We start from the raw sequence: 21214 nt of genomic DNA, 5'->3' as shown, positions 1-21214 counted from the left end.
TTGGCTCCCAAATGACCCCTACCTGTTATTTCTTCTAGGACACTTTGTCCAGGTAGGGTTAGGAATGTCTTTGCATTGGAAGCGGATGAACAAGGGCTGATAATTGGTTATCAGCAGCTCCCGAGCTGAGTCTCTGGAGGTTGCCTGGAGTTCCTTTGCCAACAGGGTCCATGGAGAGGGATAATTTGAAGTCATTCTTGCCTGACTGTTAAGTTGGAACAAGAAGTCTATGCAAACCAAACTTGGGTTGGACATCGTATCTGCATTAAGTCAAGATGTTGTTGAGAGTAGACTTTGGAGAGTGGCGCGAATTCGACGAGACAATTGGCAGACTTGTAAGGGCTGGTGGCTGAGCGTTAGAACTGTCGCCTGCCACATGTGAATCACGAAATCAGAAGGTAGTGACTTGTAGCCTCACGCAAGCGATGTGCTTTGATGCGCAGTACGTGGCAGAGTTTGTGCATCCATTTTAAGCGTCTGGAGAGGAGAGTTTGGACAGTAGCGCGAATTCAGCGGGACAATTGGCGGACATGCAAGGGTTGTTAGCTCAGCGGTAGAATTGTCGCCTGCCATGCGCAAGTCTCGAAAACTGGCGGTGTTGAGCTCTATCCTCACGGGAGGCATGTTTTGATGCGCAGTTCGGCCACACATTTTTTGGATGTCCTGTCACACCCTTCACCTCCAAGATGGCAGCTCATCCTGGGCTTGAAGAACTGGCAACTCTGCTTCATTTGTTGACGGCTTCAAGGAATGGTCCGTTTTGGGGGGAGATGGTGCCTTGAGGCTCTCTTGATACACAGTATGTGGCAAAGGCAACCCATCCATTGTCTACCGCTTGTCCCTTTCGGGTAAGGCGGAGGTGGGGCAAAACACAGTTTCCCTGACCGGGAATCGAACCCGGGCAGCGGCGGTGAGAGCGCCGAATCCTGACCACTAGACCATCAGGGAGCTGCCACAGAGGTGTCTTGATGAGTGACGCGTGGGTGTATCGGGCTACATTTTCCGCTGCGCCTCGAGAGGAGCGCTTGGGCAATGGCGCGAATTCGTTGAGAAAACTGCCACGTGTGTGAGCATTGGTGGTTCAGTGGTAGAATTCTCGCCTGCCACGCGGGAGACCCGGGTTCGATTCCCGGCCAATGCACGGTTCCTTTATGCGTGGGGTCTTGGGGGGCATTAAGTTTGTTCTCGGTCACGGCCAGACGGCATCAAGATTTGGAACAAGAAGCCTGTGCAAACCAAACTTGGGTTGGACATCGTATCTGCATTAAGTCAAGATGTTGTTGAGAGGAGACTTTGGACAGTGGCGCGAATTCGGCGGGACAATTGGCAGACTTAGAATTGTCGCCTGCCAGCGCCAGTGGGTGACTGAATATATGTTTACAGACATTGCTGGTAAACCCGTGTGTCTTATTAGTGGAGCTAATGTGGCTGTAATTAAGGAATTTAACTTAAGACGGCACTACGAGACAAAAGAAGAATGGTCCGTTTTGGGGGAAGATGGTGTCTTGAGCCTCGCTTGATACACAGTACGTGGCAAAGGCAACCCATCCATTGTCTACCGCTTGTCCCTTTCAGGTAAGCCGGAGCTGGGTCAAAACACCGTTTTTAGGATCTCCTGTGGCACTCTTCACCTCCAAAACCCGTTCAGGGCTTAAATACCTGGGGACTCACCTTTGTTTGTCCAAGCTGAATTTCATTTCTGTGCAGCTTCGAGAAATCGTCCATTTTCAGGTTCCCTGTCAGCCTCGTTGGCGCAGTAGGCAGCGCGTCAGTCTCATAATCTGAAGGTCGTGAGTTCGAGCCTCACACGAGGCAGGTGTTTTGGTACAGAGTTGGTCCATCCATTTTGTACCTCTTCTACCCATTTCGAGGACGCTGGAGCCTTAGAACCACTCCTTTGTAGTGGATTTTCAGCCTCCTCCGATGCGAGATCTAGAACAGGGATCAATCCAAATCATTCTGCCATTGACCGTGGAAAGCCTTCCCATCTGTTTGATTTCAAGACTCACACGTGGCAGGCGATCCTCCCCTATGGATGTGTGCCGGCCCTCTGAAACCACTTCATCCAACTTTCACCACAATTCCTCTTTCTTTTCTCAGGTCAGAATTGCGGGGCACCACACGTTGGCTCCCAAATGACCCCTACCTCTTATTTCTTCTAGGACACTTTGTCCAGGTAGGGTTAGGAATGTCTTTGCATTGGAAGCGGATGAACAAGGGCTGATAATTGGTTATCAGCAGCTCCCGAGCTGAGTCTCTGGAGGTTGCCTGGAGTTCCTTTGCCAACAGGGTCCATGGAGAGGGATAATTTGAAGTCATTCTTGCCTGACTGTTAAGTTGGAACAAGAAGTCTATGCAAACCAAACTTGGGTTGGACATCGTATCTGCATTAAGTCAAGATGTTGTTGAGAGTAGACTTTGGAGAGTGGCGCGAATTCGACGAGACAATTGGCAGACTTGTAAGGGCTGGTGGCTGAGCGTTAGAACTGTCGCCTGCCACATGTGAATCACGAAATCAGAAGGTAGTGACTTGTAGCCTCACGCAAGCGATGTGCTTTGATGCGCAGTACGTGGCAGAGTTTGTGCATCCATTTTAAGCGTCTGGAGAGGAGAGTTTGGACAGTAGCGCGAATTCAGCGGGACAATTGGCGGACATGCAAGGGTTGTTAGCTCAGCGGTAGAATTGTCGCCTGCCATGCGCAAGTCTCGAAAACTGGCGGTGTTGAGCTCTATCCTCACGGGAGGCATGTTTTGATGCGCAGTTCGGCCACACATTTTTTGGATGTCCTGTCACACCCTTCACCTCCAAGACGGCAGCTCATCCTGGGCTTGAAGAACTGGCAACTCTGCTTCATTTGTTGACGGCTTCAAGGAATGGTCCGTTTTGGGGGGAGATGGTGCCTTGAGGCTCTCTTGATACACAGTACGTGGCAAAGGCAACCCATCCATTGTCTACCGCTTGTCCCTTTCGGGTAAGGCGGAGGTGGGGCAAAACACAGTTTCCCTGACCGGGAATCGAACCCGGGCCGCGGCGGTGAGAGCGCCGAATCCTGACCACTAGACCATCAGGGAGCTGCCACAGAGGTGTCTTGATGAGTGACGCGTGGGTGTATCGGGCTACATTTTCCGCTGCGCCTCGAGAGGAGCGCTTGGGCAATGGCGCGAATTCGTTGCGAAAACTGCCACGTGTGTGAGCATTGGTGGTTCAGTGGTAGAATTCTCGCCTGCCACGCGGGAGACCCGGGTTCGATTCCCGGCCAATGCACGGTTCCTTTATGCGTGGGGTCTTGGGGGGCATTAAGTTTGGTCACGGCCAGACGGCATCAAGATTTGGAACAAGAAGCCTGTGCAAACCAAACTTGGGTTGGACATCGTATCTGCATTAAGTCAAGATGTTGTTGAGAGGAGACTTTGGACAGTGGCGCGAATTCGGCGGGACAATTGGCAGACTTAGAATTGTCACCTGCCAGCGCCAGTGGGTGACTGAATATATGTTTACAGACATTGCTGGTAAACCCGTGTGTCTTATTAGTGGAGCTAATGTGGCTGTAATTAAGGAATTTAACTTAAGACGGCACTACGAGACAAAAGAAGAATGGTCCGTTTTGGGGGAAGATGGTGTCTTGAGCCTCGCTTGATACACAGTACGTGGCAAAGGCAACCCATCCATTGTCTACCGCTTGTCCCTTTCAGGTAAGCCGGAGCTGGGTCAAAACACCGTTTTTAGGATCTCCTGTGGCACTCTTCACCTCCAAAACCCGTTCAGGGCTTAAATACCTGGGGACTCACCTTTGTTTGTCCAAGCTGAATTTGATTTCTGTGCAGCTTCGAGAAATCGTCCATTTTCAGGTTCCCTGTCAGCCTCGTTGGCGCAGTAGGCAGCGCGTCAGTCTCATAATCTGAAGGTTGTGAGTTCGAGCCTCACACGAGGCAGGTGTTTTGGTACAGAGTTGGTCCATCCATTTTGTACCTCTTCTACCCATTTCGAGGACGCTGGAGCCTTAGAACCACTCCTTTGTAGTGGATTTTCAGCCTCCTCCGATGCGAGATCTAGAACAGGGATCAATCCAAATCATTCTGCCATTGACCGTGGAAAGCCTTCCCATCTGTTTGATTTCAAGACTCACACGTGGCAGGCGATCCTCCCCTATGGATGTGTGCCGGCCCTCTGAAACCACTTCATCCAACTTTCACCACAATTCCTCTTTCTTTTCTCAGGTCAGAATTGCGGGGAACCACACGTTGGCTCCCAAATGACCCCTACCTGTTATTTCTTCTAGGACACTTTGTCCAGGTAGGGTTAGGAATGTCTTTGCATTGGAAGCGGATGAACAAGGGCTGATAATTGGTTATCAGCAGCTCCCGAGCTGAGTCTCTGGAGGTTGCCTGGAGTTCCTTTGCCAACAGGGTCCATGGAGAGGGATAATTTGAAGTCATTCTTGCCTGACTGTTAAGTTGGAACAAGAAGTCTATGCAAACCAAACTTGGGTTGGACATCGTATCTGCATTAAGTCAAGATGTTGTTGAGAGTAGACTTTGGAGAGTGGCGCGAATTCGACGAGACAATTGGCAGACTTGTAAGGGCTGGTGGCTGAGCGTTAGAACTGTCGCCTGCCACATGTGAATCACGAAATCAGAAGGTAGTGACTTGTAGCCTCACGCAAGCGATGTGCTTTGATGCGCAGTACGTGGCAGAGTTTGTGCATCCATTTTAAGCGTCTGGAGAGGAGAGTTTGGACAGTAGCGCGAATTCAGCGGGACAATTGGCGGACATGCAAGGGTTGTTAGCTCAGCGGTAGAATTGTCGCCTGCCATGCGCAAGTCTCGAAAACTGGCGGTGTTGAGCTCTATCCTCACGGGAGGCATGTTTTGATGCGCAGTTCGGCCACACATTTTTTGGATGTCCTGTCACACCCTTCACCTCCAAGACGGCAGCTCATCCTGGGCTTGAAGAACTGGCAACTCTGCTTCATTTGTTGACGGCTTCAAGGAATGGTCCGTTTTGGGGGGAGATGGTGCCTTGAGGCTCTCTTGATACACAGTACGTGGCAAAGGCAACCCATCCATTGTCTACCGCTTGTCCCTTTCGGGTAAGGCGGAGGTGGGGCAAAACACAGTTTCCCTGACCGGGAATCGAACCCGGGCCGCGGCGGTGAGAGCGCCGAATCCTGACCGCTAGACCATCAGGGAGCTGCCACAGAGGTGTCTTGATGAGTGACGCGTGGGTGTATCGGGCTACATTTTCCGCTGCGCCTCGAGAGGAGCGCTTGGGCAATGGCGCGAATTCGTTGCGAAAACTGCCACGTGTGTGAGCATTGGTGGTTCAGTGGTAGAATTCTCGCCTGCCACGCGGGAGACCCGGGTTCGATTCCCGGCCATTGCACGGTTCCTTTATGCGTGGGGTCTTGGGGGGCATTAAGTTTGTTCTCGGTCACGGCCAGATGGCATCAAGATTTGGAACAAGAAGCCTGTGCAAACCAAACTTGGGTTGGACATCGTATCTGCATTAAGTCAAGATGTTGTTGAGAGGAGACTTTGGACAGTGGCGCGAATTCGGCGGGACAATTGGCAGACTTAGAATTGTCGCCTGCCAGCGCCAGTGGGTGACTGAATATATGTTTACAGACATTGCTGGTAAACCCGTGTGTCTTATTAGTGGAGCTAATGTGGCTGTAATTAAGGAATTTAACTTAAGACGGCACTACGAGACAAAAGAAGAATGGTCCGTTTTGGGGGAAGATGGTGTCTTGAGCCTCGCTTGATACACAGTACGTGGCAAAGGCAACCCATCCATTGTCTACCGCTTGTCCCTTTCAGGTAAGCCGGAGCTGGGTCAAAACACCGTTTTTAGGATCTCCTGTGGCACTCTTCACCTCCAAAACCCGTTCAGGGCTTAAATACCTGGGGACTCACCTTTGTTTGTCCAAGCTGAATTTCATTTCTGTGCAGCTTCGAGAAATCGTCCATTTTCAGGTTCCCTGTCAGCCTCGTTGGCGCAGTAGGCAGCGCGTCAGTCTCATAATCTGAAGGTCGTGAGTTCGAGCCTCACACGAGGCAGGTGTTTTGGTACAGAGTTGGTCCATCCATTTTGTACCTCTTCTACCCATTTCGAGGACGCTGGAGCCTTAGAACCACTCCTTTGTAGTGGATTTTCAGCCTCCTCCGATGCGAGATCTAGAACAGGGATCAATCCAAATCATTCTGCCATTGACCGTGGAAAGCCTTCCCATCTGTTTGATTTCAAGACTCACACGTGGCAGGCGATCCTCCCCTATGGATGTGTGCCGGCCCTCTGAAACCACTTCATCCAACTTTCACCACAATTCCTCTTTCTTTTCTCAGGTCAGAATTGCGGGGCACCACACGTTGGCTCCCAAATGACTCCTACCTGTTATTTCTTCTAGGACACTTTGTCCAGGTAGGGTTAGGAATGTCTTTGCATTGGAAGCGGATGAACAAGGGCTGATAATTGGTTATCAGCAGCTCCCGAGCTGAGTCTCTGGAGGTTGCCTGGAGTTCCTTTGCCAACAGGGTCCATGGAGAGGGATAATTTGAAGTCATTCTTGCCTGACTGTTAAGTTGGAACAAGAAGTCTATGCAAACCAAACTTGGGTTGGACATCGTATCTGCATTAAGTCAAGATGTTGTTGAGAGTAGACTTTGGAGAGTGGCGCGAATTCGACGAGACAATTGGCAGACTTGTAAGGGCTGGTGGCTGAGCGTTAGAACTGTCGCCTGCCACATGTGAATCACGAAATCAGAAGGTAGTGACTTGTAGCCTCACGCAAGCGATGTGCTTTGATGCGCAGTACGTGGCAGAGTTTGTGCATCCATTTTAAGCGTCTGGAGAGGAGAGTTTGGACAGTAGCGCGAATTCAGCGGGACAATTGGCGGACATGCAAGGGTTGTTAGCTCAGCGGTAGAATTGTCGCCTGCCATGCGCAAGTCTCGAAAACTGGCGGTGTTGAGCTCTATCCTCACGGGAGGCATGTTTTGATGCGCAGTTCGGCCACACATTTTTTGGATGTCCTGTCACACCCTTCACCTCCAAGACGGCAGCTCATCCTGGGCTTGAAGAACTGGCAACTCTGCTTCATTTGTTGACGGCTTCAAGGAATGGTCCGTTTTGGGGGGAGATGGTGCCTTGAGGCTCTCTTGATACACAGTACGTGGCAAAGGCAACCCATCCATTGTCTACCGCTTGTCCCTTTCGGGTAAGGCGGAGGTGGGGCAAAACACAGTTTCCCTGACCGGGAATCGAACCCGGGCCGCGGCGGTGAGAGCGCCGAATCCTGACCACTAGACCATCAGGGAGCTGCCACAGAGGTGTCTTGATGAGTGACGCGTGGGTGTATCGGGCTACATTTTCCGCTGCGCCTCGAGAGGAGCGCTTGGGCAATGGCGCGAATTCGTTGCGAAAACTGCCACGTGTGTGAGCATTGGTGGTTCAGTGGTAGAATTCTCGCCTGCCACGCGGGAGAACCGGGTTCGATTCCCGGCCAATGCACGGTTCCTTTATGCGTGGGGTCTTGGGGGGCATTAAGTTTGGTCACGGCCAGACGGCATCAAGATTTGGAACAAGAAGCCTGTGCAAACCAAACTTGGGTTGGACATCGTATCTGCATTAAGTCAAGATGTTGTTGAGAGGAGACTTTGGACAGTGGCGCGAATTCGGCGGGACAATTGGCAGACTTAGAATTGTCACCTGCCAGCGCCAGTGGGTGACTGAATATATGTTTACAGACATTGCTGGTAAACCCGTGTGTCTTATTAGTGGAGCTAATGTGGCTGTAATTAAGGAATTTAACTTAAGACGGCACTACGAGACAAAAGAAGAATGGTCCGTTTTGGGGGAAGATGGTGTCTTGAGCCTCGCTTGATACACAGTACGTGGCAAAGGCAACCCATCCATTGTCTACCGCTTGTCCCTTTCAGGTAAGCCGGAGCTGGGTCAAAACACCGTTTTTAGGATCTCCTGTGGCACTCTTCACCTCCAAAACCCGTTCAGGGCTTAAATACCTGGGGACTCACCTTTGTTTGTCCAAGCTGAATTTGATTTCTGTGCAGCTTCGAGAAATCGTCCATTTTCAGGTTCCCTGTCAGCCTCGTTGGCGCAGTAGGCAGCGCGTCAGTCTCATAATCTGAAGGTTGTGAGTTCGAGCCTCACACGAGGCAGGTGTTTTGGTACAGAGTTGGTCCATCCATTTTGTACCTCTTCTACCCATTTCGAGGACGCTGGAGCCTTAGAACCACTCCTTTGTAGTGGATTTTCAGCCTCCTCCGATGCGAGATCTAGAACAGGGATCAATCCAAATCATTCTGCCATTGACCGTGGAAAGCCTTCCCATCTGTTTGATTTCAAGACTCACACGTGGCAGGCGATCCTCCCCTATGGATGTGTGCCGGCCCTCTGAAACCACTTCATCCAACTTTCACCACAATTCCTCTTTCTTTTCTCAGGTCAGAATTGCGGGGAACCACACGTTGGCTCCCAAATGACCCCTACCTGTTATTTCTTCTAGGACACTTTGTCCAGGTAGGGTTAGGAATGTCTTTGCATTGGAAGCGGATGAACAAGGGCTGATAATTGGTTATCAGCAGCTCCCGAGCTGAGTCTCTGGAGGTTGCCTGGAGTTCCTTTGCCAACAGGGTCCATGGAGAGGGATAATTTGAAGTCATTCTTGCCTGACTGTTAAGTTGGAACAAGAAGTCTATGCAAACCAAACTTGGGTTGGACATCGTATCTGCATTAAGTCAAGATGTTGTTGAGAGTAGACTTTGGAGAGTGGCGCGAATTCGACGAGACAATTGGCAGACTTGTAAGGGCTGGTGGCTGAGCGTTAGAACTGTCGCCTGCCACATGTGAATCACGAAATCAGAAGGTAGTGACTTGTAGCCTCACGCAAGCGATGTGCTTTGATGCGCAGTACGTGGCAGAGTTTGTGCATCCATTTTAAGCGTCTGGAGAGGAGAGTTTGGACAGTAGCGCGAATTCAGCGGGACAATTGGCGGACATGCAAGGGTTGTTAGCTCAGCGGTAGAATTGTCGCCTGCCATGCGCAAGTCTCGAAAACTGGCGGTGTTGAGCTCTATCCTCACGGGAGGCATGTTTTGATGCGCAGTTCGGCCACACATTTTTTGGATGTCCTGTCACACCCTTCACCTCCAAGACGGCAGCTCATCCTGGGCTTGAAGAACTGGCAACTCTGCTTCATTTGTTGACGGCTTCAAGGAATGGTCCGTTTTGGGGGGAGATGGTGCCTTGAGGCTCTCTTGATACACAGTACGTGGCAAAGGCAACCCATCCATTGTCTACCGCTTGTCCCTTTCGGGTAAGGCGGAGGTGGGGCAAAACACAGTTTCCCTGACCGGGAATCGAACCCGGGCCGCGGCGGTGAGAGCGCCGAATCCTGACCGCTAGACCATCAGGGAGCTGCCACAGAGGTGTCTTGATGAGTGACGCGTGGGTGTATCGGGCTACATTTTCCGCTGCGCCTCGAGAGGAGCGCTTGGGCAATGGCGCGAATTCGTTGCGAAAACTGCCACGTGTGTGAGCATTGGTGGTTCAGTGGTAGAATTCTCGCCTGCCACGCGGGAGAACCGGGTTCGATTCCCGGCCAATGCACGGTTCCTTTATGCGTGGGGTCTTGGGGGGCATTAAGTTTGTTCTCGGTCACGGCCAGACGGCATCAAGATTTGGAACAAGAAGCCTGTGCAAACCAAACTTGGGTTGGACATCGTATCTGCATTAAGTCAAGATGTTGTTGAGAGGAGACTTTGGACAGTGGCGCGAATTCGGCGGGACAATTGGCAGACTTAGAATTGTCACCTGCCAGCGCCAGTGGGTGACTGAATATATGTTTACAGACATTGCTGGTAAACCCGTGTGTCTTATTAGTGGAGCTAATGTGGCTGTTATTAAGGAATTTAACTTAAGACGGCACTACGAGACAAAAGAAGAATGGTCCGTTTTGGGGGAAGATGGTGTCTTGAGCCTCGCTTGATACACAGTACGTGGCAAAGGCAACCCATCCATTGTCTACCGCTTGTCCCTTTCAGGTAAGCCGGAGCTGGGTCAAAACACCGTTTTTAGGATCTCCTGTGGCACTCTTCACCTCCAAAACCCGTTCAGGGCTTAAATACCTGGGGACTCACCTTTGTTTGTCCAAGCTGAATTTCATTTCTGTGCAGCTTCGAGAAATCGTCCATTTTCAGGTTCCCTGTCAGCCTCGTTGGCGCAGTAGGCAGCGCGTCAGTCTCATAATCTGAAGGTTGTGAGTTTGAGCCTCACACGAGGCAGGTGTTTTGGTACAGAGTTGGTCCATCCATTTTGTACCTCTTCTACCCATTTCGAGGACGCTGGAGCCTTAGAACCACTCCTTTGTAGTGGATTTTCAGCCTCCTCCGATGCGAGATCTAGAACAGGGATCAATCCAAATCATTCTGCCATTGACCGTGGAAAGCCTTCCCATCTGTTTGATTTCAAGACTCACACGTGGCAGGCGATCCTCCCCTATGGATGTGTGCCGGCCCTCTGAAACCACTTCATCCAACTTTCACCACAATTCCTCTTTCTTTTCTCAGGTCAGAATTGCGGGGAACCACACGTTGGCTCCCAAATGACCCCTACCTGTTATTTCTTCTAGGACACTTTGTCCAGGTAGGGTTAGGAATGTCTTTGCATTGGAAGCGGATGAACAAGGGCTGATAATTGGTTATCAGCAGCTCCCGAGCTGAGTCTCTGGAGGTTGCCTGGAGTTCCTTTGCCAACAGGGTCCATGGAGAGGGATAATTTGAAGTCATTCTTGCCTGACTGTTAAGTTGGAACAAGAAGTCTATGCAAACCAAACTTGGGTTGGACATCGTATCTGCATTAAGTCAAGATGTTGTTGAGAGTAGACTTTGGAGAGTGGCGCGAATTCGACGAGACAATTGGCAGACTTGTAAGGGCTGGTGGCTGAGCGTTAGAACTGTCGCCTGCCACATGTGAATCACGAAATCAGAAGGTAGTGACTTGTAGCCTCACGCAAGCGATGTGCTTTGATGCGCAGTACGTGGCAGAGTTTGTGCATCCATTTTAAGCGTCTGGAGAGGAGAGTTTGGACAGTAGCGCGAATTCAGCGGGACAATTGGCGGACATGCAAGGGTTGTTAGCTCAGCGGTAGAATTGTCGCCTGCCATGCGCAAGTCTCGAAAACTGGCAGTGTTGAGCTCTATCCTCACGGGAGGCATGTTTTGATGCGCAGTTCGGCCACACATTTTTTGGATGTCCTGTCACACCCTTCACCTCCAAGACGGCAGCTCATCCTGGGCTAGAAGAACTGGCAACTCTGCTTCATTTGTTGACGGCTTCAAGGAATGGTCCGTTTTGGGGGGAGATGGTGCCTTGAGGCTCTCTTGATACACAGTACGTGGCAAAGGCAACCCATCCATTGTCTACCGCTTGTCCCTTTCGGGTAAGGCGGAGGTGGGGCAAAACACAGTTTCCCTGACCGGGAATCGAACCCGGGCCGCGGCGGTGAGAGCGCCGAATCCTGACCGCTAGACCATCAGGGAGCTGCCACAGAGGTGTCTTGATGAGTGACGCGTGGGTGTATCGGGCTACATTTTCCGCTGCGCCTCGAGAGGAGCGCTTGGGCAATGGCGCGAATTCGTTGCGAAAACTGCCACGTGTGTGAGCATTGGTGGTTCAGTGGTAGAATTCTCGCCTGCCACGCGGGAGACCCGGGTTCGATTCCCGGCCATTGCACGGTTCCTTTATGCGTGGGGTCTTGGGGGGCATTAAGTTTGTTCTCGGTCACGGCCAGATGGCATCAAGATTTGGAACAAGAAGCCTGTGCAAACCAAACTTGGGTTGGACATCGTATCTGCATTAAGTCAAGATGTTGTTGAGAGGAGACTTTGGACAGTGGCGCGAATTCGGCGGGACAATTGGCAGACTTAGAATTGTCACCTGCCAGCGCCAGTGGGTGACTGAATATATGTTTACAGACATTGCTGGTAAACCCGTGTGTCTTATTAGTGGAGCTAATGTGGCTGTAATTAAGGAATTTAACTTAAGACGGCACTACGAGACAAAAGAAGAATGGTCCGTTTTGGGGGAAGATGGTGTCTTGAGCCTCGCTTGATACACAGTACGTGGCAAAGGCAACCCATCCATTGTCTACCGCTTGTCCCTTTCAGGTAAGCCGGAGCTGGGTCAAAACACCGTTTTTAGGATCTCCTGTGGCACTCTTCACCTCCAAAACCCGTTCAGGGCTTAAATACCTGGGGACTCACCTTTGTTTGTCCAAGCTGAATTTCATTTCTGTGCAGCTTCGAGAAATCGTCCATTTTCAGGTTCCCTGTCAGCCTCGTTGGCGCAGTAGGCAGCGCGTCAGTCTCATAATCTGAAGGTCGTGAGTTCGAGCCTCACACGAGGCAGGTGTTTTGGTACAGAGTTGGTCCATCCATTTTGTACCTCTTCTACCCATTTCGAGGACGCTGGAGCCTTAGAACCACTCCTTTGTAGTGGATTTTCAGCCTCCTCCGATGCGAGATCTAGAACAGGGATCAATCCAAATCATTCTGCCATTGACCGTGGAAAGCCTTCCCATCTGTTTGATTTCAAGACTCACACGTGGCAGGCGATCCTCCCCTATGGATGTGTGCCGGCCCTCTGAAACCACTTCATCCAACTTTCACCACAATTCCTCTTTCTTTTCTCAGGTCAGAATTGCGGGGCACCACACGTTGGCTCCCAAATGACTCCTACCTGTTATTTCTTCTAGGACACTTTGTCCAGGTAGGGTTAGGAATGTCTTTGCATTGGAAGCGGATGAACAAGGGCTGATAATTGGTTATCAGCAGCTCCCGAGCTGAGTCTCTGGAGGTTGCCTGGAGTTCCTTTGCCAACAGGGTCCATGGAGAGGGATAATTTGAAGTCATTCTTGCCTGACTGTTAAGTTGGAACAAGAAGTCTATGCAAACCAAACTTGGGTTGGACATCGTATCTGCATTAAGTCAAGATGTTGTTGAGAGTAGACTTTGGAGAGTGGCGCGAATTCGACGAGACAATTGGCAGACTTGTAAGGGCTGGTGGCTGAGCGTTAGAACTGTCGCCTGCCACATGTGAATCACGAAATCAGAAGGTAGTGACTTGTAGCCTCACGCAAGCGATGTGCTTTGATGCGCAGTACGTGGCAGAGTTTGTGCATCCATTTTAAGCGTCTGGAGAGGAGAGTTTGGACAGTAGCGCGAATTCAGCGGGACAATTGGCGGACATGCAAGGGTTGTTAGCTCAGCGGTAGAATTGTCGCCTGCCATGCGCAAGTCTCGAAAACTGGCGGTGTTGAGCTCTATCCTCACGGGAGGCATGTTTTGATGCGCAGTTCGGCCACACATTTTTTGGATGTCCTGTCACACCCTTCACCTCCAAGACGGCAGCTCATCCTGGGCTTGAAGAACTGGCAACTCTGCTTCATTTGTTGACGGCTTCAAGGAATGGTCCGTTTTGGGGGGAGATGGTGCCTTGAGGCTCTCTTGATACACAGTACGTGGCAAAGGCAACCCATCCATTGTCTACCGCTTGTCCCTTTCGGGTAAGGCGGAGGTGGGGCAAAACACAGTTTCCCTGACCGGGAATCGAACCCGGGCCGCGGCGGTGAGAGCGCCGAATCCTGACCACTAGACCATCAGGGAGCTGCCACAGAGGTGTCTTGATGAGTGACGCGTGGGTGTATCGGGCTACATTTTCCGCTGCGCCTCGAGAGGAGCGCTTGGGCAATGGCGCGAATTCGTTGCGAAAACTGCCACGTGTGTGAGCATTGGTGGTTCAGTGGTAGAATTCTCGCCTGCCACGCGGGAGACCCGGGTTCGATTCCCGGCCAATGCACGGTTCCTTTATGCGTGGGGTCTTGGGGGGCATTAAGTTTGTTCTCGGTCACGGCCAGATGGCATCAAGATTTGGAACAAGAAGCCTGTGCAAACCAAACTTGGGTTGGACATCGTGGCCCTGTTTCAGGAAGCCGGTTTGGAAAACTCAGAGTGAAAAACGACACTCACGGTTGAGTAACCCCGAACTGTCCAACTCGGAATATTCCGTTTCAGAAAGGCTGATAACAATTAGTTCAGTCAACGCGGAGTTGCTTTAACCCCAAGTGAAGCGCACGGACGAGGATACATAAAGCCCTGATAAGCGGAGCACAGATTAAGCGAGTCACCATGGAGACGGAGGGAAAGAAGGCGCGGTCAATGTATTTCACTGCGCTTGAGGCCGAAATTCTGATGGCAGCATATGCCGATAACATGCAAATTCCGCGGAAAAAAGTAACACAGCCACAGCTGCAAAAGAAAGGGAGCATGCATGGCAAAACATAGCCGACAGAGTCAATGCATGAGTGTTAATATAAACATTGATCTAGGGATTTCCACCCATTTAACACGTTATTTTATCATATGTTATTTTATTTGTTATTTTATACATTTTATTTTGTGATGTGATGTGAGCGCAGGTGCAACCCAACAGGCCCCAAACGTGCCTGGCAGCAAGTAAAAATGAAATATAAAAATATAGTCCAAACAGGTAAGGTGTAATTGTATTATGAGCCATAGTGCTTGGTCTGTTTGTCCCATGTAAATTAATTGCAGTTAGAGGCTACATTAATTTTCTTTCTGTAAGCACTTATTGAAATTATCTGAGCACATTACAAGTACATATTTGCTTACTCTGTATGCTGAAATGTGGCCCGTTATAGCCAACAGAAAAAAAGCAGAGGCCCGAAAAACAGGTGGGGGTCCTCCACCACCACCACTCACAGAGGCTGAGCAGTTGGCCCTCAGCCAAAACAGTGGGCGCCCTGTGGCTGAAGGCATCTCTGCGGGGACATCCTCTGAGTCAATAACCCCGCAAGACACAAGTGCCTACATAAGGGGTAAATTCAAAATAATACATGATGTGCATACATCCTTTCTTCACAGTCACCTTTGCAGTGCGACACATTCATTTGATAAACTCTTTACCATAATGAATTATTTTGTAGTGAAGTTATTTTCCGACTGATTTTGCCTTCCCTCAGCCTTGGTTGTCTTTGAGAGCATAATGACAATGAAGTGTAAGGTGCTTGGTATGTTTGTTAATTGCCATTTGGTCCCTTGTAAGTTATAAGTGACCTGTATAAACCTCATATTCTATCAGTTGATGGTGGTGGTGTACTGCATCTGGTGCAGCCTCCTGTTGAGCCAGACCAACATGCAGTTGTGAGTAATACTCCACAGATTATATGAGTTTACAGTAGAACAGCAATGTTGTCTATTTCTTTACTACAGGAAAATAATGAAGAAACATTGACAGCTGTTGCAGAGGAGGAAGCAACAGAGACACTTTATGAGGTTTACATCTTTTAATACTTTGTGTACAGGAAATACAGGCGACCAATAAAGCCAGTTGAACAAAAAATCTGTTTATTCTTCTTTCAACATGTTGAGGTGATGGGTCAAAGGAAATGATTGTGACATATGGTGTCTCTGACTGCGCTTCCATCTTGTATGTCCGTGGGAGGGTCAGGATGTTCATGGTTTGGATCACTGCTGATGTTTGGTTCAGAAGGACAGTGTTCTCCTCTAATTGTGGCAATGTTGTGAAGAATCACACATGCCACAATAATGTCACATGCCCTTTCTGGGGTGACCCTGAGTCTTTGCAGGCACTGGAACCGGGCCTTAAGCATTCCGATAGTCATTTCAATTCTGGCTCTTGTCCTGCAATTAGCCAGATTATATCGCTGCTGTGGGCCCGGTTCAGGGTCAGGGTAAGGGGTAAGCAAATAGGGTAGGGTCTTGGGGGGCATTAAGTTTGTTCTCGGTCACGGCCAGATGGCATCAAGATTTGGAACAAGAAGCCTGTGCAAACCAAACTTGGGTTGGACATCGTATCTGCATTAAGTCAAGATGTTGTTGAGAGGAGACTTTGGACAGTGGCGCGAATTCGGCGGGACAATTGGCAGACTTAGAATTGTCGCCTGCCAGCGCCAGTGGGTGACTGAATATATGTTTACAGACATTGCTGGTAAACCCGTGTGTCTTATTAGTGGAGCTAATGTGGCTGTAATTAAGGAATTTAACTTAAGACGGCACTACGAGACAAAAGAAGAATGGTCCGTTTTGGGGGAAGATGGTGTCTTGAGCCTCGCTTGATACACAGTACGTGGCAAAGGCAACCCATCCATTGTCTACCGCTTGTCCCTTTCAGGTAAGCCGGAGCTGGGTCAAAACACCGTTTTTAGGATCTCCTGTGGCACTCTTCACCTCCAAAACCCGTTCAGGGCTTAAATACCTGGGGACTCACCTTTGTTTGTCCAAGCTGAATTTCATTTCTGTGCAGCTTCGAGAAATCGTCCATTTTCAGGTTCCCTGTCAGCCTCGTTGGCGCAGTAGGCAGCGCGTCAGTCTCATAATCTGAAGGTCGTGAGTTCGAGCCTCACACGAGGCAGGTGTTTTGGTACAGAGTTGGTCCATCCATTTTGTACCTCTTCTACCCATTTCGAGGACGCTGGAGCCTTAGAACCACTCCTTTGTAGTGGATTTTCAGCCTCCTCCGATGCGAGATCTAGAACAGGGATCAATCCAAATCATTCTGCCATTGACCGTGGAAAGCCTTCCCATCTGTTTGATTTCAAGACTCACACGTGGCAGGCGATCCTCCCCTATGGATGTGTGCCGGCCCTCTGAAACCACTTCATCCAACTTTCACCACAATTCCTCTTTCTTTTCTCAGGTCAGAATTGCGGGGCACCACACGTTGGCGCCCAAATGACTCCTACCTGTTATTTCTTCTAGGACACTTTGTCCAGGTAGGGTTAGGAATGTCTTTGCATTGGAAGCGGATGAACAAGGGCTGATAATTGGTTATCAGCAGCTCCCGAGCTGAGTCTCTGGAGGTTGCCTGGAGTTCCTTTGCCAACAGGGTCCATGGAGAGGGATAATTTGAAGTCATTCTTGCCTGACTGTTAAGTTGGAACAAGAAGTCTATGCAAACCAAACTTGGGTTGGACATCGTATCTGCATTAAGTCAAGATGTTGTTGAGAGTAGACTTTGGAGAGTGGCGCGAATTCGACGAGACAATTGGCAGACTTGTAAGGGCTGGTGGCTGAGCGTTAGAACTGTCGCCTGCCACATGTGAATCACGAAATCAGAAGGTAGTGACTTGTAGCCTCACGCAAGCGATGTGCTTTGATGCGCAGTACGTGGCAGAGTTTGTGCATCCATTTTAAGCGTCTGGAGAGGAGAGTTTGGACAGTAGCGCGAATTCAGCGGGACAATTGGCGGACATGCAAGGGTTGTTAGCTCAGCGGTAGAATTGTCGCCTGCCATGCGCAAGTCTCGAAAACTGGCGGTGTTGAGCTCTATCCTCACGGGAGGCATGTTTTGATGCGCAGTTCGGCCACACATTTTTTGGATGTCCTGTCACACCCTTCACCTCCAAGACGGCAGCTCATCCTGGGCTTGAAGAACTGGCAACTCTGCTTCATTTGTTGACGGCTTCAAGGAATGGTCCGTTTTGGGGGGAGATGGTGCCTTGAGGCTCTCTTGATACACAGTACGTGGCAAAGGCAACCCATCCATTGTCTACTGCTTGTCCCTTTCGGGTAAGGCGGAGGTGGGGCAAAACACAGTTTCCCTGACCGGGAATCGAACCCGGGCCGCGGCGGTGAGAGCGCCGAATCCTGACCACTAGACCATCAGGGAGCTGCCACAGTGGTGTCTTGATGAGTGACGCGTGGGTGTATCGGGCTACATTTTCCGCTGCGCCTCGAGAGGAGCGCTTGGGCAATGGCGCGAATTCGTTGAGAAAACTGCCACGTGTGTGAGCATTGGTGGTTCAGTGGTAGAATTCTCGCCTGCCACGCGGGAGACCCGGGTTCGATTCCCGGCCAATGCACGGTTCCTTTATGCGTGGGGTCTTGGGGGGCATTAAGTTTGTTCTCGGTCACGGCCAGACGGCATCAAGATTTGGAACAAGAAGCCTGTGCAAACCAAACTTGGGTTGGACATCGTGGCCCTGTTTCAGGAAGCCGGTTTGGAAAACTCAGAGTGAAAAACGACACTCACGGTTGAGTAACCCCGAACTGTCCAACTCGGAATATTCCGTTTCAGAAAGGCTGATAACAATTAGTTCAGTCAACGCGGAGTTGCTTTAACCCCAAGTGAAGCGCACGGACGAGGATACATAAAGCCCTGATAAGCGGAGCACAGATTAAGCGAGTCACCATGGAGACGGAGGGAAAGAAGGCGCGGTCAATGTATTTCACTGCGCTTGAGGCCGAAATTCTGATGGCAGCATATGCCGATAACATGCAAATTCCGCGGAAAAAAGTAACACAGCCACAGCTGCAAAAGAAAGGGAGCATGCATGGCAAAACATAGCCGACAGAGTCAATGCATGAGTGTTAATATAAACATTGATCTAGGGATTTCCACCCATTTAACACGTTATTTTATCATATGTTATTTTATTTGTTATTTTATACATTTTATTTTGTGATGTGATGTGAGCGCAGGTGCAACCCAACAGGCCCCAAACGTGCCTGGCAGCAAGTAAAAATGAAATATAAAAATATAGTCCAAACAGGTAAGGTGTAATTGTATTATGAGCCATAGTGCTTGGTCTGTTTGTCCCATGTAAATTAATTGCAGTTAGAGGCTACATTAATTTTCTTTCTGTAAGCACTTATTGAAATTATCTGAGCACATTACAAGTACATATTTGCTTACTCTGTATGCTGAAATGTGGCCCGTTATAGCCAACAGAAAAAAAGCAGAGGCCCGAAAAACAGGTGGGGGTCCTCCACCACCACCACTCACAGAGGCTGAGCAGTTGGCCCTCAGCCAAAACAGTGGGCGCCCTGTGGCTGAAGGCATCTCTGCGGGGACATCCTCTGAGTCAATAACCCCGCAAGACACAAGTGCCTACATAAGGGGTAAATTCAAAATAATACATGATGTGCATACATCCTTTCTTCACAGTCACCTTTGCAGTGCGACACATTCATTTGATAAACTCTTTACCATAATGAATTATTTTGTAGTGAAGTTATTTTCCGACTGATTTTGCCTTCCCTCAGCCTTGGTTGTCTTTGAGAGCATAATGACAATGAAGTGTAAGGTGCTTGGTATGTTTGTTAATTGCCATTTGGTCCCTTGTAAGTTATAAGTGACCTGTATAAACCTCATATTCTATCAGTTGATGGTGGTGGTGTACTGCATCTGGTGCAGCCTCCTGTTGAGCCAGACCAACATGCAGTTGTGAGTAATACTCCACAGATTATATGAGTTTACAGTAGAACAGCAATGTTGTCTATTTCTTTACTACAGGAAAATAATGAAGAAACATTGACAGCTGTTGCAGAGGAGGAAGCAACAGAGACACTTTATGAGGTTTACATCTTTTAATACTTTGTGTACAGGAAATACAGGCGACCAATAAAGCCAGTTGAACAAAAAATCTGTTTATTCTTCTTTCAACATGTTGAGGTGATGGGTCAAAGGAAATGATTGTGACATATGGTGTCTCTGACTGCGCTTCCATCTTGTATGTCCGTGGGAGGGTCAGGATGTTCATGGTTTGGATCACTGCTGATGTTTGGTTCAGAAGGACAGTGTTCTCCTCTAATTGTGGCAATGTTGTGAAGAATCACACATGCCACAATAATGTCACATGCCCTTTCTGGGGTGACCCTGAGTCTTTGCAGGCACTGGAACCGGGCCTTAAGCATTCCGATAGTCATTTCAATTCTGGCTCTTGTCCTGCAATTAGCCAGATTATATCGCTGCTGTGGGCCCGGTTCAGGGTCAGGGTAAGGGGTAAGCAAATAGGGTAGGGTCTTGGGGGGCATTAAGTTTGTTCTCGGTCACGGCCAGATGGCATCAAGATTTGGAACAAGAAGCCTGTGCAAACCAAACTTGGGTTGGACATCGTATCTGCATTAAGTCAAGATGTTGTTGAGAGGAGACTTTGGACAGTGGCGCGAATTCGGCGGGACAATTGGCAGACTTAGAATTGTCGCCTGCCAGCGCCAGTGGGTGACTGAATATATGTTTACAGACATTGCTGGTAAACCCGTGTGTCTTATTAGTGGAGCTAATGTGGCTGTAATTAAGGAATTTAACTTAAGACGGCACTACGAGACAAAAGAAGAATGGTCCGTTTTGGGGGAAGATGGTGTCTTGAGCCTCGCTTGATACACAGTACGTGGCAAAGGCAACCCATCCATTGTCTACCGCTTGTCCCTTTCAGGTAAGCCGGAGCTGGGTCAAAACACCGTTTTTAGGATCTCCTGTGGCACTCTTCACCTCCAAAACCCGTTCAGGGCTTAAATACCTGGGGACTCACCTTTGTTTGTCCAAGCTGAATTTCATTTCTGTGCAGCTTCGAGAAATCGTCCATTTTCAGGTTCCCTGTCAGCCTCGTTGGCGCAGTAGGCAGCGCGTCAGTCTCATAATCTGAAGGTCGTGAGTTCGAGCCTCACACGAGGCAGGTGTTTTGGTACAGAGTTGGTCCATCCATTTTGTACCTCTTCTACCCATTTCGAGGACGCTGGAGCCTTAGAACCACTCCTTTGTAGTGGATTTTCAGCCTCCTCCGATGCGAGATCTAGAACAGGGATCAATCCAAATCATTCTGCCATTGACCATGGAAAGCCTTCCCATCTGTTTGATTTCAAGACTCACACGTGGCAGGCGATCCTCCCCTATGGATGTGTGCCACTTCATCCAACTTTCACCACAATTCCTCTTTCTTTTCTCAGGTCAGAATTGCGGGGCACCACACGTTGGCTCCCAAATGACTCCTACCTGTTATTTCTTCTAGGACACTTTGTCCAGGTAGGGTTAGGAATGTCTTTGCATTGGACTCACACGTGGCAGGCGATCCTCCCCTATGGATGGGTTAGGGTTAGGGAATAAGAAAACAGTGGAAGTAAGACTCAACACAAGAAAGAGACAAGAGGCCACCAAACTAAAACACAGACTAAGACACACGAGCTTGACACAGACAAAAGCATAAACAGACATGAAGACAAGACTGGCTTTAACACTAGAGTGTTTTCACAAGTGTTCCATCCACTTGTGGAACGCTGAAGAAGAACTACACTTAAAATAAATATGGAACTGAAAACAAAAGAATACATAATGTAAACATATCATCAAATAATCCAGGACTCACAAGCAATGATATGA

General features: G+C 49.4%; 24 non-coding genes across 24 annotated transcripts; 16 read left to right on the top strand and 8 right to left on the bottom strand.

The window, feature by feature from the left end:
* Positions 1-876: 876 nt before the first annotated feature.
* trnae-cuc (transfer RNA glutamic acid (anticodon CUC)) lies at positions 877-948 on the bottom strand. The gene has a single exon. It is a non-coding gene; the product is annotated as a tRNA-Glu (tRNA).
* A 122-nt stretch (positions 949-1070) lies between these two features.
* On the top strand, positions 1071-1141 carry trnag-gcc (transfer RNA glycine (anticodon GCC)). Its single transcript has one exon. It is a non-coding gene; the product is annotated as a tRNA-Gly (tRNA).
* A 601-nt stretch (positions 1142-1742) lies between these two features.
* On the top strand, positions 1743-1815 carry trnam-cau (transfer RNA methionine (anticodon CAU)). Its single transcript has one exon. It is a non-coding gene; the product is annotated as a tRNA-Met (tRNA).
* Positions 1816-3000: 1185 nt separating this feature from the next.
* On the bottom strand, positions 3001-3072 carry trnae-cuc (transfer RNA glutamic acid (anticodon CUC)). Its single transcript has one exon. It is a non-coding gene; the product is annotated as a tRNA-Glu (tRNA).
* A 122-nt stretch (positions 3073-3194) lies between these two features.
* Positions 3195-3265, top strand: trnag-gcc (transfer RNA glycine (anticodon GCC)). The gene has a single exon. It is a non-coding gene; the product is annotated as a tRNA-Gly (tRNA).
* A 595-nt stretch (positions 3266-3860) lies between these two features.
* Positions 3861-3933, top strand: trnam-cau (transfer RNA methionine (anticodon CAU)). The gene has a single exon. It is a non-coding gene; the product is annotated as a tRNA-Met (tRNA).
* Positions 3934-5118: 1185 nt separating this feature from the next.
* On the bottom strand, positions 5119-5190 carry trnae-cuc (transfer RNA glutamic acid (anticodon CUC)). Its single transcript has one exon. It is a non-coding gene; the product is annotated as a tRNA-Glu (tRNA).
* A 122-nt stretch (positions 5191-5312) lies between these two features.
* Positions 5313-5383, top strand: trnag-gcc (transfer RNA glycine (anticodon GCC)). The gene has a single exon. It is a non-coding gene; the product is annotated as a tRNA-Gly (tRNA).
* A 601-nt stretch (positions 5384-5984) lies between these two features.
* Positions 5985-6057, top strand: trnam-cau (transfer RNA methionine (anticodon CAU)). The gene has a single exon. It is a non-coding gene; the product is annotated as a tRNA-Met (tRNA).
* A 1185-nt stretch (positions 6058-7242) lies between these two features.
* Positions 7243-7314, bottom strand: trnae-cuc (transfer RNA glutamic acid (anticodon CUC)). Its single transcript has one exon. It is a non-coding gene; the product is annotated as a tRNA-Glu (tRNA).
* Positions 7315-7436: 122 nt separating this feature from the next.
* On the top strand, positions 7437-7507 carry trnag-gcc (transfer RNA glycine (anticodon GCC)). Its single transcript has one exon. It is a non-coding gene; the product is annotated as a tRNA-Gly (tRNA).
* Positions 7508-8102: 595 nt separating this feature from the next.
* trnam-cau (transfer RNA methionine (anticodon CAU)) lies at positions 8103-8175 on the top strand. Its single transcript has one exon. It is a non-coding gene; the product is annotated as a tRNA-Met (tRNA).
* A 1185-nt stretch (positions 8176-9360) lies between these two features.
* On the bottom strand, positions 9361-9432 carry trnae-cuc (transfer RNA glutamic acid (anticodon CUC)). Its single transcript has one exon. It is a non-coding gene; the product is annotated as a tRNA-Glu (tRNA).
* A 122-nt stretch (positions 9433-9554) lies between these two features.
* On the top strand, positions 9555-9625 carry trnag-gcc (transfer RNA glycine (anticodon GCC)). The gene has a single exon. It is a non-coding gene; the product is annotated as a tRNA-Gly (tRNA).
* Positions 9626-10226: 601 nt separating this feature from the next.
* On the top strand, positions 10227-10299 carry trnam-cau (transfer RNA methionine (anticodon CAU)). The gene has a single exon. It is a non-coding gene; the product is annotated as a tRNA-Met (tRNA).
* A 1185-nt stretch (positions 10300-11484) lies between these two features.
* trnae-cuc (transfer RNA glutamic acid (anticodon CUC)) lies at positions 11485-11556 on the bottom strand. The gene has a single exon. It is a non-coding gene; the product is annotated as a tRNA-Glu (tRNA).
* A 122-nt stretch (positions 11557-11678) lies between these two features.
* Positions 11679-11749, top strand: trnag-gcc (transfer RNA glycine (anticodon GCC)). Its single transcript has one exon. It is a non-coding gene; the product is annotated as a tRNA-Gly (tRNA).
* Positions 11750-12350: 601 nt separating this feature from the next.
* trnam-cau (transfer RNA methionine (anticodon CAU)) lies at positions 12351-12423 on the top strand. Its single transcript has one exon. It is a non-coding gene; the product is annotated as a tRNA-Met (tRNA).
* A 1185-nt stretch (positions 12424-13608) lies between these two features.
* On the bottom strand, positions 13609-13680 carry trnae-cuc (transfer RNA glutamic acid (anticodon CUC)). The gene has a single exon. It is a non-coding gene; the product is annotated as a tRNA-Glu (tRNA).
* A 122-nt stretch (positions 13681-13802) lies between these two features.
* On the top strand, positions 13803-13873 carry trnag-gcc (transfer RNA glycine (anticodon GCC)). The gene has a single exon. It is a non-coding gene; the product is annotated as a tRNA-Gly (tRNA).
* Positions 13874-16395: 2522 nt separating this feature from the next.
* trnam-cau (transfer RNA methionine (anticodon CAU)) lies at positions 16396-16468 on the top strand. Its single transcript has one exon. It is a non-coding gene; the product is annotated as a tRNA-Met (tRNA).
* A 1185-nt stretch (positions 16469-17653) lies between these two features.
* trnae-cuc (transfer RNA glutamic acid (anticodon CUC)) lies at positions 17654-17725 on the bottom strand. Its single transcript has one exon. It is a non-coding gene; the product is annotated as a tRNA-Glu (tRNA).
* Positions 17726-17847: 122 nt separating this feature from the next.
* trnag-gcc (transfer RNA glycine (anticodon GCC)) lies at positions 17848-17918 on the top strand. Its single transcript has one exon. It is a non-coding gene; the product is annotated as a tRNA-Gly (tRNA).
* Positions 17919-20440: 2522 nt separating this feature from the next.
* Positions 20441-20513, top strand: trnam-cau (transfer RNA methionine (anticodon CAU)). The gene has a single exon. It is a non-coding gene; the product is annotated as a tRNA-Met (tRNA).
* The last annotated feature ends 701 nt before the right edge of the window (positions 20514-21214 follow it).

The sequence above is a fragment of the Mchenga conophoros genome, linkage group LG23 (assembly GCF_057382185.1).
Source record: "Mchenga conophoros isolate Kocher_MC1m ecotype Shallow Benthic linkage group LG23, M_conophoros_male_GT1.1, whole genome shotgun sequence".
NCBI classification, from domain to species: Eukaryota; Metazoa; Chordata; class Actinopteri; order Cichliformes; family Cichlidae; genus Mchenga; species Mchenga conophoros.
The sequence above is the reverse complement of the archived record's forward strand: the minus strand, read 5'-3'. Positions and strand labels throughout refer to the sequence as shown.